Source organism: Oxyura jamaicensis, chromosome 18, assembly GCF_011077185.1.
Source record: "Oxyura jamaicensis isolate SHBP4307 breed ruddy duck chromosome 18, BPBGC_Ojam_1.0, whole genome shotgun sequence".
NCBI lineage: Eukaryota > Metazoa > Chordata > Aves > Anseriformes > Anatidae > Oxyura > Oxyura jamaicensis.
In genome coordinates this window covers 5,817,909-5,832,174 of record NC_048910.1, presented here as the reverse complement: position 1 = coordinate 5,832,174, position 14,266 = coordinate 5,817,909, and the positions used below count along the sequence as shown (strand labels likewise).

The 14,266-nt window shown below is 43.0% G+C and overlaps 1 protein-coding gene and 1 long non-coding RNA gene across 5 annotated transcripts in view; one reads left to right on the top strand and one right to left on the bottom strand.

Moving 5' to 3' along the window:
* Window positions 1-4,001: 4,001 nt before the first annotated feature.
* Window positions 4,002-10,244, bottom strand: LOC118175660. Of its 3 annotated transcripts, none has more exons than XR_004755067.1 (4): window positions 9,551-10,244; window positions 8,132-8,364; window positions 6,732-6,945; window positions 4,002-4,181 (listed from the first exon to the last, which is right to left on the bottom strand). It is a non-coding gene; the product is annotated as an uncharacterized LOC118175660 (long non-coding RNA). The 3 variants fall into 3 exon arrangements; XR_004755065.1 differs by lacking the exon at window positions 9,551-10,244 and adding an exon at window positions 8,701-8,906; XR_004755066.1 differs by lacking the exon at window positions 9,551-10,244 and adding an exon at window positions 8,767-8,906.
* TMEM94 (transmembrane protein 94) overlaps window positions 8,794-14,266 on the top strand; it is a 50,308-nt gene continuing 44,835 nt past the window's right edge. The window contains exons 1-2 of one of the 2 annotated variants that reach the window (XM_035342067.1): window positions 8,850-8,929; window positions 10,279-10,405. The gene's annotated coding sequence lies outside the window, so the exon portion shown is untranslated. Of the gene's footprint in view, window positions 8,930-10,278; window positions 10,406-14,266 lie in introns of both variants that reach the window. The other variant, XM_035342066.1, reaches the window with a different exon arrangement.

The following is a 14,266-nucleotide window of genomic DNA, read 5'->3' as shown; positions in this document are numbered from 1 at the left end:
CCCCCCCCACCCGCCCGCCGCGCCTGCTCCGCCGCCGCCGCCGTTCCCGCAGCAAATCTCGCGAGAGCCGCCCCCTGTCAGCCGCCCGCCGCCTCGCGCTTGCGCGCTCCCCTCGGCCGGAGGAGGGAGGAAGCTCGCGGCTCCGCGCATGCGCGGTGGTGGGCGGGGGGGAACCGTGAAGTGTTTGGTACCCCCTGTGAGGGTGCTCGGAGGTGGAACCCCTCAGCGAAGTATTTGCCTAATTTATCTGCGTCTCCAACTGCCTGTGAGGCAGGGCGGTCTGCAGCACTGCGTGGGGGTGGCAGGGTCTGGGGTTAACAGGGAGAAAGCCCCTGAGGATCATGGAATCTTAGAACCCTTACGGTTGGAACAGGCTTCCAGGGTCATCTGGTCCAACTGCCCCCTAAATACCCCGCTATCACCCGCTAAACCACCATCACTCACTGAACCATGTCCCCAAGCACCACGTCCAACCTTTCCTTGAACACCCTCAGGGACAGTGCCTCCACCACCTCCCTGGGCAACCCATCCCAACACTTGACTGCTCTTTCTGAGCAGAAATGTCTCCTCATTTCCAACCCAAACCTCCCCTTACCAACTTGAGGCTGTTCCCTCTAGCCCTATCACTGGTTATCTGTGACCAGACAGCGACCCTCAGCTCCCCACAACTCCCTTTCAGGTAATTGTAGAGGATGCAGCTGGAACAACCAGGGAGAACTGCCCCTAGGCAGGAACGCTGTGCTACCCGACCTGGGTTTGAACACAGCTTTCAGAGGATGTGTTCACACATCAAGTCCTGAGCACTGAACACAACTGGTAGAGCAGCAGCTGCCACCTATTCTGAGCTCTGATCAAGACACCCTTGCTGTAGGGAATAAAACTGATCACACTTTGCAATTACAACATGCACAGAGGGCAAAATTCAGATGGCACAGGCATCTAATTCCAGGGCTTAACTACATGACCCTCCTATCGCTCTTCTAGCTTTAAAAGGCTGTAATTACACTATGGTAAAACAGTTGCTTAGGTAAATATCAGGCCTCAATTCCTTGGTAAAGAGTACATAAAACATTCTCTTCTTGCTCTAGAGAGGAAAGTTAGCTTCTAAAAGAGAGGCTTTCTATAATGATTCCATCCCCCTGAAAGGAGGCATTCACACCAAGCAGGCTCCTACCACCCACCTGAAATAAGCGGTGATAGCCACAAGCCAACTATAGAATTTTGTTTTTAATAGCTTGCTCCTTATTCCCCCACTCCCTGAAACAATGGGGAAACTAGGAATGTGGGGTCTAATTATAGCACGTACCAGTTATCAAGATGTAAGCTGCAGAGATCACATCTCTGCTCATTTAAGCTTAGAATTACTCTGACCAAAGACTGGGTTCAACAGTACATCTTAGTCTGCCATACACAATTGTTATTTTGTTTTATGACAGTTGTGTATTTTCAGCCTTCAAATAAACCCACTTTTTTTTTAAAAAAAAATAAACCACCACTGGTTGATCTCCCCAGCTGTGCTCTGAAGGGGGTGGGGTGTCATGGTTTCATCCACACCAACATTAGCATAACATCAAAATGTATATGCTTACCTCATGCAATTCTGCTTGCAAACCATACTCTGCAAACATTGTCTGGTAACATGCTCATTCTAAATGCTTAAGCAGCCCGATAAAGATTCATGACAGGTTATTTTTGGATGAAATTTGTGCTTTAAACCCTTTGCAAGATCATTTTCTCCTTCTAATAGCATTGTATTTAAGAGGCTCTAATTTCTTCCCAGATTTGGATGTTAGGGGAAGGTATGAATTCTCCTAATACTTCATTCAAAAATTGGAAAGGGTAGAGAAAGAGAGCTATGGCAGTTGAAGATGTTACAAATATCTCAGACATTCTTTCTGCGGATGCAGAAGTGACTCAACTAGGATGACACAAAGACCGCTGAAATCAGAGCTAGATTCCAAGATACCTCAAGTCCCCAGTATTTCTTGCTTGAACAGACTTACTGAGTCTCTGGTTTCACATATGACCTCAAATGAAGGATTTAGAACTTCTTAGTAAACCTTCTGAAAGTTAAATAACATCTTCACAGAAAAGTTATAGCAGGTACTTTTAGCTGGACTTGAAAAGCCAGACATGGCTAACAGCTGCCAGCTGAACGATAGCTACTTTAAGAGGCTGCAGCTGCCTGACTAGAAGGGCAGTCCTAAATGACCAAACAAGCAACAGATTTTAGTAATAGAGATCAAAGTGCTATAGAAAGATACTCTTGATAAAGAAGTTGCTGATATACTTGTTTGTAAACCAATTAATGTAGATGCCCCCCCCTCCTTGCCAACAAGTTAATGCTTTAGAAATATATACACCTTACTGTACAAATACGGTGCAGCTTCACAGCAGCAAAAGCTGAAATCCCAGCATAGCTGCAAGCAAGGGTGAAGAGACAGGCATTGTTTTGCTAGAGGATCAATTTCAAATCATTTCTGTAGTCTAGGAATAGCTTGACTTTTCTATGACCATTTGTGGTGATAAAATCAATCTAAGAGTAGTTCTGAGTATTTTAAGAAGTTGTAAGAAAAAACTTGGTGTCTGACATTTCTTTTGGATCCTTTTTTAAACACCTCAGAGCAGTCTTGGGATAGAAATGTATGATTTTTGCTATTAATAGATTCAAGGAAGCTTTATTAGAAGCTTTATTTTTGCATTAGTAGCCATTTAAGGTTTAAAATTGCTGCTTGGTATGTTTATATTAATACAGTATTACTGACCAAAGACAGTAGTTACTGATGACATGAAGTTTAATGCTAGCAACAGCAGTTACGTTAATGGCAGTGTTACTGAACACAAACCATAGTGGTATCTGCCTTACCACACCACCATCTTTAACCTATGCTGCATTAATAATGTCTGTGGCCTTGCCATGGAATTTAATCATTGTGGAAACTTGTACATTATTAGGATGCAGAAATCACACTGTCATCTGGAGGTTACTATTTCTAGTGCCACAGCAAATGCATGAACTTTGCATACACCTTAACGTAATACTCCTCCAGACAAGCAAATGTGATATGTACTAACAGACAATGCACACATTCCTTATTTTTGTCACCATCTTAGTGCTACTGGATGCAGTAAGTGTACTTCCTTGTAGAGCTGATGCAAGAAGCCAAGTACTAACCAGGAAGATATTCTAGACTTTCTTCTCATTCAAAGGAATAAAGAAGTGACCTCTCATTCCTGCTTGCTGAGATCATCAACACACACAGCTTCAAAGGTGGTTTTGAAAACTAAGCATCAGAGCTTAAATTGGAGCCCAGGGGCCTCTGCCTCAAACAAAAGAGCAACTGGGAGCTATTGGGAGTGCTACTGAACTTAGAGAGGGTTCATAGTCAGAAAATATTTGCTCTAGCTTTGATTCATATCTGTTCTCTCTATTGCCAAACAAGTTAAAAGCTTGTGAACTGACACGGTAATGAAAGAATGAGCTAGTGTGGTCTCTATGTTCCACAGACATCATGAGCAAAGTTAACTACAGCAGAATCTTTCTGGTGATAGTGAAAGACTGTTGGGGCTCAAGAAAGCTATCATCTCTCAGATGGAGCAGAGACTTCAACGAGGAAAATCCAAGCCCGAGTGGAAAACAACACATAGGATCCTTAATTTGTACAGCCATAATTTGTAGATGTTAACTTGATGGGAAGTTGTGTGAGTCAAATTCTTTCAGGTTTCTAATCACTCTAAAAGAGAAATCTAACATCTGAGTACATTCTCTCTGGCAGTGTCAGAGAGAATATGGGGTGGGTGTAATTGCCTTAAGCATGAGTAAGAACCACTTGTTGGTTGCTGGAATCAGACCACATCTCAGCTTTAACATGGGAACTTCAACTCTGGAAGCTTTGGTTAAATCCCTGCTTCATCAGTACTGTTCTTTCACAGAAAAGTCACCTTCTTGACTAACTTCAGAAATAATTTCTTTACAACTATGCGATTTAAGCCTACCTTCCACTGTATTTCAGCTTCTGTGCCTTCTGAACCACAGGCAGAGAACTTTCCTTCCTAATCAAGCTCTCCGAGATCTCTCACTTCATCCTTTCTGCAGTCTTCTCACTTCATCCTTTCTGCAGTCTTTATGTTTGTTCCTAGCCTCGTTCTCCTCAGACGGGAGAATATGCTATCATCGTGAACTACAATACAATAAACAATTGCCAATTTTAGGAGCTGTGTCTTTTGCAATGAGTTTATTTTCTAACTGATTCTGGCACAGTAAGCATAATTAAATACAATGCTAATATGCACCTTTCTTTCTCTGACGCATTTCCTGATTTCAAAGAACTGTAGTGACTTTTTTTCTGAAAGCAAAACCTTGACTGGCTCCAATCACCTTTAGAGCAAAAGTTCACATCATGATTCTGCATTATATTTCTGCAGTTCACAAAGCATCATGCTGTGTCTCGTTGTAGCTGTATATAAGCAGCCTGATGTACGAACCCAGAGAGAAAGCTTCCTCCCACTGCAAACTATTTAGACAATCTGCTACACGGAATGTAGAATAGACTTAGACAACTCAAGATAGTCCCGATCAATTTTCTGGCAAGCTGAAAATGTAATGCCATAAGACTGTTCTGGCAGCTGTGGGAGAATTAACTTGCTATATACCTCCAAGGAGCAGGACTAAAGTGGGTGCGGCAAATAGGGGAATGCCAGGAATGTAAGCACAGCAAGGAGGGAATGCTGGGAATGGGGCTGCTGAGATTTGTCCATGAACATCACCTTCCCACATCAACCCTAATGGTGGCCTCAGCCTGAGAAATCAAGCCTGGGACATTCACCATAAAAACCCAAACTACTCCACTCGCTAGATGTTTGGAGCTGAAGTCGCTTCATCAAACACCTAATGCAACAACAGAAATGAGAACGACTTGCTCTAGTGAGACTAAATACCTTGGGAAAGCCTAGCATCTAGGTTCTAGCCTGAAAGTCACACCACGTGCAACAAACCTGCAGACACTTACAGACAGAAATAACTGTTAGAATTGTCAATGAACAAGCTCGGCCTTGTTGGAGTCCACCAGATTTAACCAATATTAGCAGAGTTTATCAAAAAACAAAGAACGAGGTTTCTGGTGTAACTAGAATATTTCTTCAGATCTACCTGTAACGTTGTGAGAGAGTGCTAATAACAGGATCAGAAAGCAAAATTAAAAAACATCCAAATGTGTTTTCTGCAGCTATTCCTTGGAAAGCAGGATAGCAAACAGATTGAACAACTACTTCACTACATACTAAATACTTAGTTTCATTTTAGTTGGCAGTTGTGTTAGTGATAAAGGCAAAAATATCAAAGGGATATAGATGTCCATGCATACACACAAGACAAATATCCATATTCTGCAAATAGGGGAACGGAAGTAGGGAGCTTGTTCAAAGCCGTACAACAAACTAATGCCACAATGTTCAACAGCATTCAGAACAGAATTTGTAGTTCTTACAAGCCTTGCTGTAACTGTCGGCCACCTCTCCCTGTTCAGAAACCATCCAGCGTTCAGCTCTGGCTTTCTCACACATTTAAATGTTATCACAACTGTCTATTTCTGTGAATCTGTCCAAATGCAGTTAATAAGTGTTGATGCTTGTGACCCAGACAGAACAGCTGATCTGCCAAAACAGCCTCACGTTTCACTCAGTATAGATCTCAAGAGCACTTGTGAAGCAGCTTAATCACCACGCAACACAAACATGGACTGTTCTGACTTTTATAGACCAGGAGGAAAAAAGTTAGCTTAGACTCAAAAGTAGCAAAAAAAAAAAAGTCCAAACCAAAACCACCCAGGAGTCTCACAAGAAATCAGAGTAGTAGGGAGAATGTAATAAGAGCAGATTATCTTCCATACCACGTCTCTATGGTCACAAAGAAAGGACAAGACTGTTGTAAAAATTACTATGTAGTAAATGCTGCTCTACCTGGGAACTGTAATAGCCATTGCTGGCATTAAGAAATTAAACAATAAATGAGTCGGCTGGGGTCACCCAGAGCTGCTTAAGCTCTGAAAGAAATCTGTAAAAGGGAACCAGACCCAACTATAGTGTGCCATCTCCTTTTCTTTAGTACAAAAGGGCTTCTGCTTTCTTCCTACTCCCAATTCAGTCATCTGTCATTTTCTGGACAGCTTGGAATTGTCAGTTCAATTACCTTTCAGTTGGGAGGCAAAACAAAGCAGATGCTGTTTATTACTAAAAGGCTGAATCTCATTCTTTAGAGGAATATAGTATCTCACTTTTTAAAAAATAAGTAGACATTGAATTATGTACAGCTCCCTTATTTATTAAAGGCAAGGAGCTGGGAAGTAACATCATTTAGCTAAAATAAAATACTGTCTTCCCTTCAAGCTTTGGTAGAGGTGTTGGTCAACTACTGCTTTGAAATATTTAAGACTCAAATAGGTTTTGTAACAATCTTTCTTCCCCTTTTAATTCCTCTTATTACTACAAAAATATTAGAAATAGGGTTAATTCGTAGCATCTGGCATCAAATGTGCAAAAGGGGGAAGAAATCAGACATGCAGCAATTGCCTTTTCTAAACAATAAACATTTCTCAGTGATTTAAAATTATTTTTTCAGTTTTACACTACTGGTCCAAAACGCTACTCATCACATTGATTAAAATGCAACTTCAACATCTTGCCAGAGGTTAACTTAAAAAAGCAAAGATATTTTTTTTTTTTGCATACAATACCTGCTTTAAAGTGCTCCTACTCAAATTCTCATGTCTGCTCTACCCGCAGCAGCACACTGAGGAGGACTGACTGAAAGGCACATGCAGGGAGGTCAAATAGTTCCCTTGGATCTGTCAGGGACGGCAAGCCATTCAGAAGCGGAAGCTTACTGCAAACTGAGCCACATCTCTGCCCATATGTTGTGGTCCCAAGAGGAGACAGCATATTCCTGCGCTGAAGACATGGTAAGCATGAAATTAAGCATTTCCAGAGTATACACAAGGGCTTGCAGGAGCTGTTTCATTTATCTAAATTTAACTCCTTCCCAACTAACATAGAATGCCTTTACAGGGTGAAACAATTCCAAGAAGTACGAGGACGTGGAACAAAGCACCCACTGAACAGTTTTAACAGCTATTTTGAAGCAAGCATGGAAAGCGATACTAATTTGCAGGCAAGATTGACCCATCTGAGCTTTCCATCCCAGAATATATTACCACAAACAGCCAGAAATACCATTATCTTGTCTACCTTCAGAACATTCATTCGCAATTCTGTAATAAGAAAAAGTGAGGATGAGTAACAGAAGAGCATTTTCATTTAAAACAGGCCTTTAGACTGAAGTTCAGATTTAAAAATCATCCCACCTTAGTCTCTGAAGCGAGAGAGCATTTTCTTGAGTTTTCCTTTTGTCATCTAGTACTAGAATTAATGGGAAAGGTGCTCTCTGGACACGTGTTCTATTTCTGAACCTATTAGCAACATTGTCCAATTCAGGGGTGCTTCTACTGCTCCAAGCATCCTTGTAATACCGTTCTGAAAATGTTTTTCACAGACTCAACATGCTCTACAAGCACTATGTCCTTAAATCACTCTAAGATGAGCAGTTAGACCAAGTTTACCAAGGAAAAAATAAAGACAAAAATAGGTTTAGTGTCCAGTCCTTTCGTCCCTAAAACTGCATGTCTTAATAGTAGAAATTCTATACAGAATGCTTGTGAGCAAAACCAGGTTTTGTAAGTGGCTTGTTCAAGACCCACAGGGAATCTGTGTCAGACAAAATAATCCAGACTCTGGATCTCTGTTCAAGATGTAACTTTACTCTGACCTTTTATTTAAAACATTCTACTAATTAAATAGATTTTATTGTGGTATGGGGTGGAATAATCTAGAGAGGAACTAACAAGATGCTCATGCAGCACTAAGTACAACTCATGATCTTACGCTACTACAGCTCCAGTAACTCATTTATCCTCTTCCTGTTCCTCATACTGTCTAAATTACACCAGAAAATTCCCCAGACCTTCCATTATTTCCTTCTAAGGCACTGCAAATACTCACAGTGTCACTCAAGTGTGTTAAGAGTTCCACATTTTTATTTTTATTCTTCTGATTCTAGGAAATTGTTCAGGGTAACTACAAGCTCAGGAAATCCAGGAGATTTGTGGCCTTCGTTCTCCTAGGATTTACATTTTATTTAAAAGAGCTGAAACCGAACGTGTAGAACTCCTGCAGTCCAACGTCTATTTAACTCACCCTGTGAGGGAAGGCTGTGTCCGAGGAGCAGAGCGCTCTCCCAAAATACTACGTTCTCGTCCAAAACTTCATCTGCAGGGGGAACAGCACAGAGCGTGTTCTTTGTGCAACTCCTTACTTTAAAATCACAAACAATTGCATCAGAGCTTGGCATCTGGACTTTAGCACAGTACCGAACATCAATTTTGTACAAACCCCACAGGGGGACAGTGGCACCACAACCTGGGACAATTCAAGCAAAGAATCACAGGAAAGGAATAAAGACTGACATCTCAGTTTAGCCAGCCCACCTTGAGTTCAGAAAACAAACCCCAAACCTCTGGAGACAGAGGCAAAATGATCAATTCTGATTTCCTTTCCAGATTGTGCAGCGGCTTCCACTTCCCGTTAGATAACCCCGTTTTTGTGCTCGTTACCCCCTGCCTTGCCCTGCGCCTGGCGCCCTGCCCTCACCTCACGCCTCAGGGCTATCCCGACCCGCCGCTCAGCTTCGCGCGCCACCCTCTCCCCGCCAATCACCGAGCGTCGTCCGGACGGCCGCGCGGGATTCCACCAACCAGAGGGCGGCTTCTTGACACCTCCCCGAAGCACCGCCGCGGCTCCCCAGCGCCGTGGCGTCCCGCTTTGCCAGCGACCTTAATGGCGGCCCCGGCGGCGCGGGGGGGAGGCCCGGCGGAGACCGGTGAGTAACGGGAGGGGGGGGGGCGGCGGGCCGCGGCCGGGCTCCTCCGTCCCTCCGGGTCCTGCTCCGTCAAGCGGGGTCCCCCGCATCCCTCCTCGGGCCGGGGCTGCCCGGAGAGGCCTGAGGGGAGCCGGAGCCGGTCCCATCCCTCGGCTAGAGGCTCCCGAGCGGCGCCGCTCCTCTCAGCCCCCGACCGCCGGCGCCTCGCCGGGGTGTTCCTGAAGGAGAGGGGGAAAGTGGGGCGGGAAAGAGGGAAAAAAGCACAAAAACACACACACACACACAAAAAAAAGCACAAAAAAAGCGCCAACACGTGCTCGTGGTTAAACACACCCGGCCGGGGACTCCTCGCCCGGGTGAGGCAGCAGCCCGGCCCACACGGCCACTAGCAGAAATAATTTCTCTCAGCCCAAGTCTGACAGGAATTTTTGCCTCCAAGCAACAGAAGCGGCCACAGGGCCCCGCAAAAACAGAACGGGAGCAGGCGGGTTTGTGGCTGGGGTTGTGCCCAGGGCCGGTGGCACAGCACACCACAGCAGCACGGTTTTGTGCCCACAAACAGGAAAATGTTTTATATAGGGATTTAAAACTTATGGAGCTGTTGCAGAAGGTACCTTTTACCACAGAAGACTTCCTAACTGAGTCTCATCAACATTTAAAGTTACCAAGTTAGTAGCAGATGAGCTTCACACATCCATCCATCTTCCTGAGGCATCAGCCAAGTAGTAAACATAGTAGTAAATGTTTTTTACTTCTTTTTTTCTTCCCACTTTTCCATCACAGATGAGGAAGCTCCTATGTCACATCTGCTTAAAGTCCTATTATTTCCCCCAACAACTGGGAAACAAAGTTCATAGTTGAACAAGCAGCTGACACCCAGTGAGATACAATGATACAGGGCACAATCTCAATGAAACACTCGAGGTTCCTTAAAAACACAAGTTTCTAGATAAATAAACTGTTACCTATCAGTCACCATACTGTTGAACTACATCTTACTCAAATAGAGCAAAAATTGAACAACCTGGCAAGCACAATCTATTTACTTTCTAAGAAGCCTGCTTGATAGAGGCATGTGTTAAAAGTAGCTACACTCTGCTGGCTTTATACCAGATACCTTGTGTTCTTCAGTGCTTTATATTTCTTCATTACTCAAGCACATCAAAACACTTTGCATAATAATCTTAACTGTGACCTTTTTAATGAGCACATTGCCAACATTTTTTTTTTATCTGAAGAGAAGATTAAGATATTAGTGCTTAGTTTAGGTCACAACACAAATCAATATTGGTACTGCAAGTGGAACACTAAGAAAACAAACCTTTTTTCCCCTAGTCTTCATATTACAGCTCTGTTTAAGGCTGTTTCTTGGAGGTTACCCACGTTTCTGATACAGTCCTACCCAGCCTAGCTGCTAGAAGGCACAGCACGCACTCCAGAGACCCAGCTGCTCCAAGCAGAGAGACATTCTTGAAGGTTGGTGGGTTGTGAGGGTTTATATACCCCTGTGGCTGGTGGGATTGGCCAGCAGCTGGGCTAGGGGGCATGGAGGATTGGCCAAAATACAAGTCTTTCAGTAAAGTTGCCCAAAGGGAGAGTCCTGCCTAGGGCTTGGGCTACATTGCCCTGCCCCCAGGGCTGTGGGAGGCAGGGTTTGCTTTCAGGTGGTTGGGTTTTTAGCGCCTGTAATTAGAGATAGGACTGTTTCTACCTAAATAGAGCACTTGTGTTCTGTCCAGAGTGCTCTTGAGTGAGTGGTGGAAAGAAGGTGTTAAGGAGCTGCACAGAGCTCCCGGTTCCCTTTCACAGTAGTGACTCAGCTTACTGCCATGTTTCTAAACACAGTTGTTCATCATAAAACTTTAATGGAACATGTTATGAAAATATCAAAATACACAATCTACTGAACTGTACGGTGCCTTTTCCACCCCAGGGCTGTGCTTTGTTTTGAACGAATGTATGAGTTTGATCTTGCTAATGGCCTTCAGGTGCTGTGTCTGTTTTGGGGAACTCTCAGAAAACATGTTCCCGTCAGCATGACATTTGTTAAATATGTCCAAATGGCAAACACTGGTGTGAGAGGGTTTTTTTTTGGCCACAATTTACTATAAACAATTATGCATTACTATAAGTAATTATGCACCCTTATTTATAAACTGGAATTAAGAGAAAAAGCTGCTCTTTTATCTATGAGTCAGTATACACCAGCAAAAATTGATTTGCTAGAAGCTCCTATAAATACAGCACGGTCTTGTTTATTTTCCTTTGAGCTGCTGCCTTTTTGTCATTTTCAGGCATTTCATATATATATATATATATTTTTTTTAATGGAGGTTGTTATAAAATCCTGGTTCCCTTAGCAACCTGTGTCATGATGATGAATGACAGCTGTCACTTTTGCCATGAATTCTTCATACATTTGCTGTAAAATGTTTGAGTTGTCATTCAAGGCATCATGCCACAAAGCAGATCATGTCTCATTGCTCTGCAGAAGCTGGAGGGGCTGTTACAACTTCCAGAACTGTGCCTTTTGTTGCATTTTTCACTTTCAATCAGACTGAATACATGCTGTGTCTTTCTGTGACAGGCTTAGCATACCTGAAGCAGAAAAGATAAAGCAATCCTTTAATCCCTAAACACTCCATTTTTTTTTCTTCCCAAGAAAGAAAAAATGAACACTACCAAGATTTTTCAAATTCATTATACCTTAATTTGAAACAGCGTTAGCTCCTGTGGAAGCAGTAAAATAGACTAAACTAGTTTGGTCATTCTTTTGATCGTATCTGCCAATTGCTTCTCAAGTCACCAGAAAAAAAACACAATACAAATAAAAGTGTTTTCTTGAATGTCTTCTTTTTGTGTAGCATCTTGTTTTACCAATCTTAATCTTGCAAGTAAACTGATATTCTGGCTGAGGACTGTCTACCTGAGACAGAGGCCGGTGTGCCAAAGCTATTTATTACTCCCCTTCTCCCTCCTTGTTGCTCAGCTCTTGTTTTAAGTCTCCACTGTCCTGTGGAACAAGTCTAATGCACAAGTCCTCTGCTGAAGAAAGAAAGAAGAGTTGGGAGATTTTTTTTTTTTTTTGGAAAACTCTCAGCAAGTAAGATTTAAGCAAAAAATAATTTCACCCCCAAAAGGCACACTTGTCAATTGCCAGACAACTTTTAAGTTAATTTCCAGTTTAATCCTGTTCCTGATTCAAGGTGGTAGAGGTCTCTCTTAGCAAGAGAATTGGAGCCTGTGTGAAATACACTGCTGGTTCTTCACAGCCATGCACCAGTGAGACACTTGACCGCTACTGAGTTGATAATACTTAGCACATACGCAACCCCAGTGCAGAGGGTCTCATTTTACAAATACTAATACTTCACAGTTTCTCTCAGAAGCAGAGATGAATATCCTTATCTGGATAGTCAGGGTTATTGAGGCAGAGAATGTTTAGCTGGTCCAAATTTTGACAAGTTATTTTTTTCACAAGCTGATACCAAAGCCAAGAAGTGTGACTGCCAGCTGCCTTGCTGTAATTATTCTGTGCTCTCAATGGGTCTCAAATCAATTGACAGTATCACTTTATGCACCTTTGGAAGCCCATATATCAGCAAATGTGACCATATTGCAAATTAGCAGACAGACATCTCAGCTACTCATGAGTAGGAAGACCGTATGGTTCTGCTGATATCAAAACAATCAGCTCTAATCTAAGCCATGCTTTCCGAGGCAGCTGCTTTTTTCGTTATTATCTGTTCCCCCGTGTTTCTATTCTCGGTGACAGATCAGACTTCTGTTCTTGAGGAATACACTTTTGGCAGCAAGAAATGTTCAGACTCCCCATCATTTTTATAGTCTATGTTGGGAATTTTTCAGTAAATAACATGAAAGAATCAGTGATTGAACGCTTGCAGGAAAGCACTTATCGTTAGCTTGATTTCTTTTTCTCCCCAAAGACTTGCAGCTTCTGAAACATGTTTTTCTTACCTGGTGTCTACAGGTTCATCGTGCTGTATCGTGTTGTATAGTTTCTTACTAAATTTCAGCAGTGATAGCTTACACTGATGGTGTGAGTAAGTTGCCATGCTTTAAAACCTACCTTAAATGGAGGAGCTGAAAGCCCCGTGTTTATTACCTATCTGAATACACTGACTGCATAAGACAGTATTATTCAATGTGCTTAGGTACATGAAAGTTGAATGGTGCTTTGTAGAGTTCTGCTTTTGATGTTCAGAAGGATGTTTCAAATACTTCTTGATATTCAGATCAAGGCACTGCTGAACAGAAATGAGTTCAGAGTGACGGGAAGGTATTCTGTAGGTTTGAAAAGGTATGGATGGCAGATACACTTGCTGAAACCAAGCGATGAACTCATTCCTTCTTAGAGAGTAAAGAAATCCTAATGTGTAGTGCCGACCTCTCCACATGGCTAAGGGCAATCCTGCCATGTTCTGCATGCAGGATTTTCAGAAAGTTAGCATATTGTTAGCCAGATTTTCAGAAAGTTAGCATGTTGTTAGTGATATAAGCACGGGACTGGGTTATTTTATTTGGTGGAAGCTGTGCTGGGTTTCTCTCTAGCTAATGATTTGGATGCACTTCTCAGCCTGGCTGTAGCAGGATGACACTTGAATGTCACATCCAGCCATTTCCAAGTTTCACAGACTGCTGTAGGCATCAGAATCCCGAGCAGAAGGGAGGATGCTGGAAAAGTGAAAGGGGAAAACTGGGTGCCCTTGGAGCCTCAGGTGTATGACTGGAGCAACCGCAGCCTTAAGCATCTCTGATTGTCTGCGGCTGAATACGTGACGCCCACTGACATGTTCCAGCAAAGCAGCCCTGTTTCATTTCTGTCCTGCTCTCTGGCAGAGTTTAACGTGTTGACAGCATGAGTGACTAATTGCCTGGGCAGACAGAAGAGAGATAAGAACAAGGAGGACAGAGGAGGCAGATACTTTTGTGTAGAGGAAACAGTAGTGCACAGAACTCCTGGGATGGGTCCAGAGTGTGGCAAGGCCTTGCTGTTTTCTAGGGGTGATGGAGAGACACATACCCAGTGCGGGGAATTACAGGAATCCCTGAAACAGAAGAGGCTGGGGGGGAGAGCTGGGATCGATGGCTGCACATCTCTGCAGATCGATGGACTGCGAGTTGCCTGCAGAATTCATGAACTGCTTCTGCTCCTCGTTGTGTGAAGTTGTTTTCTGGGTATTTGCGAGACCCCTGTAATGTATCTGAGATTTTAGTTGGTATGACATAATTCTTGCACATAATCTTGCAGAGTTTTTGTTTTGACAAAGTGGGTATTTGAAAGAAAGAGTGCAAATCGTATTGTATACAGCCACA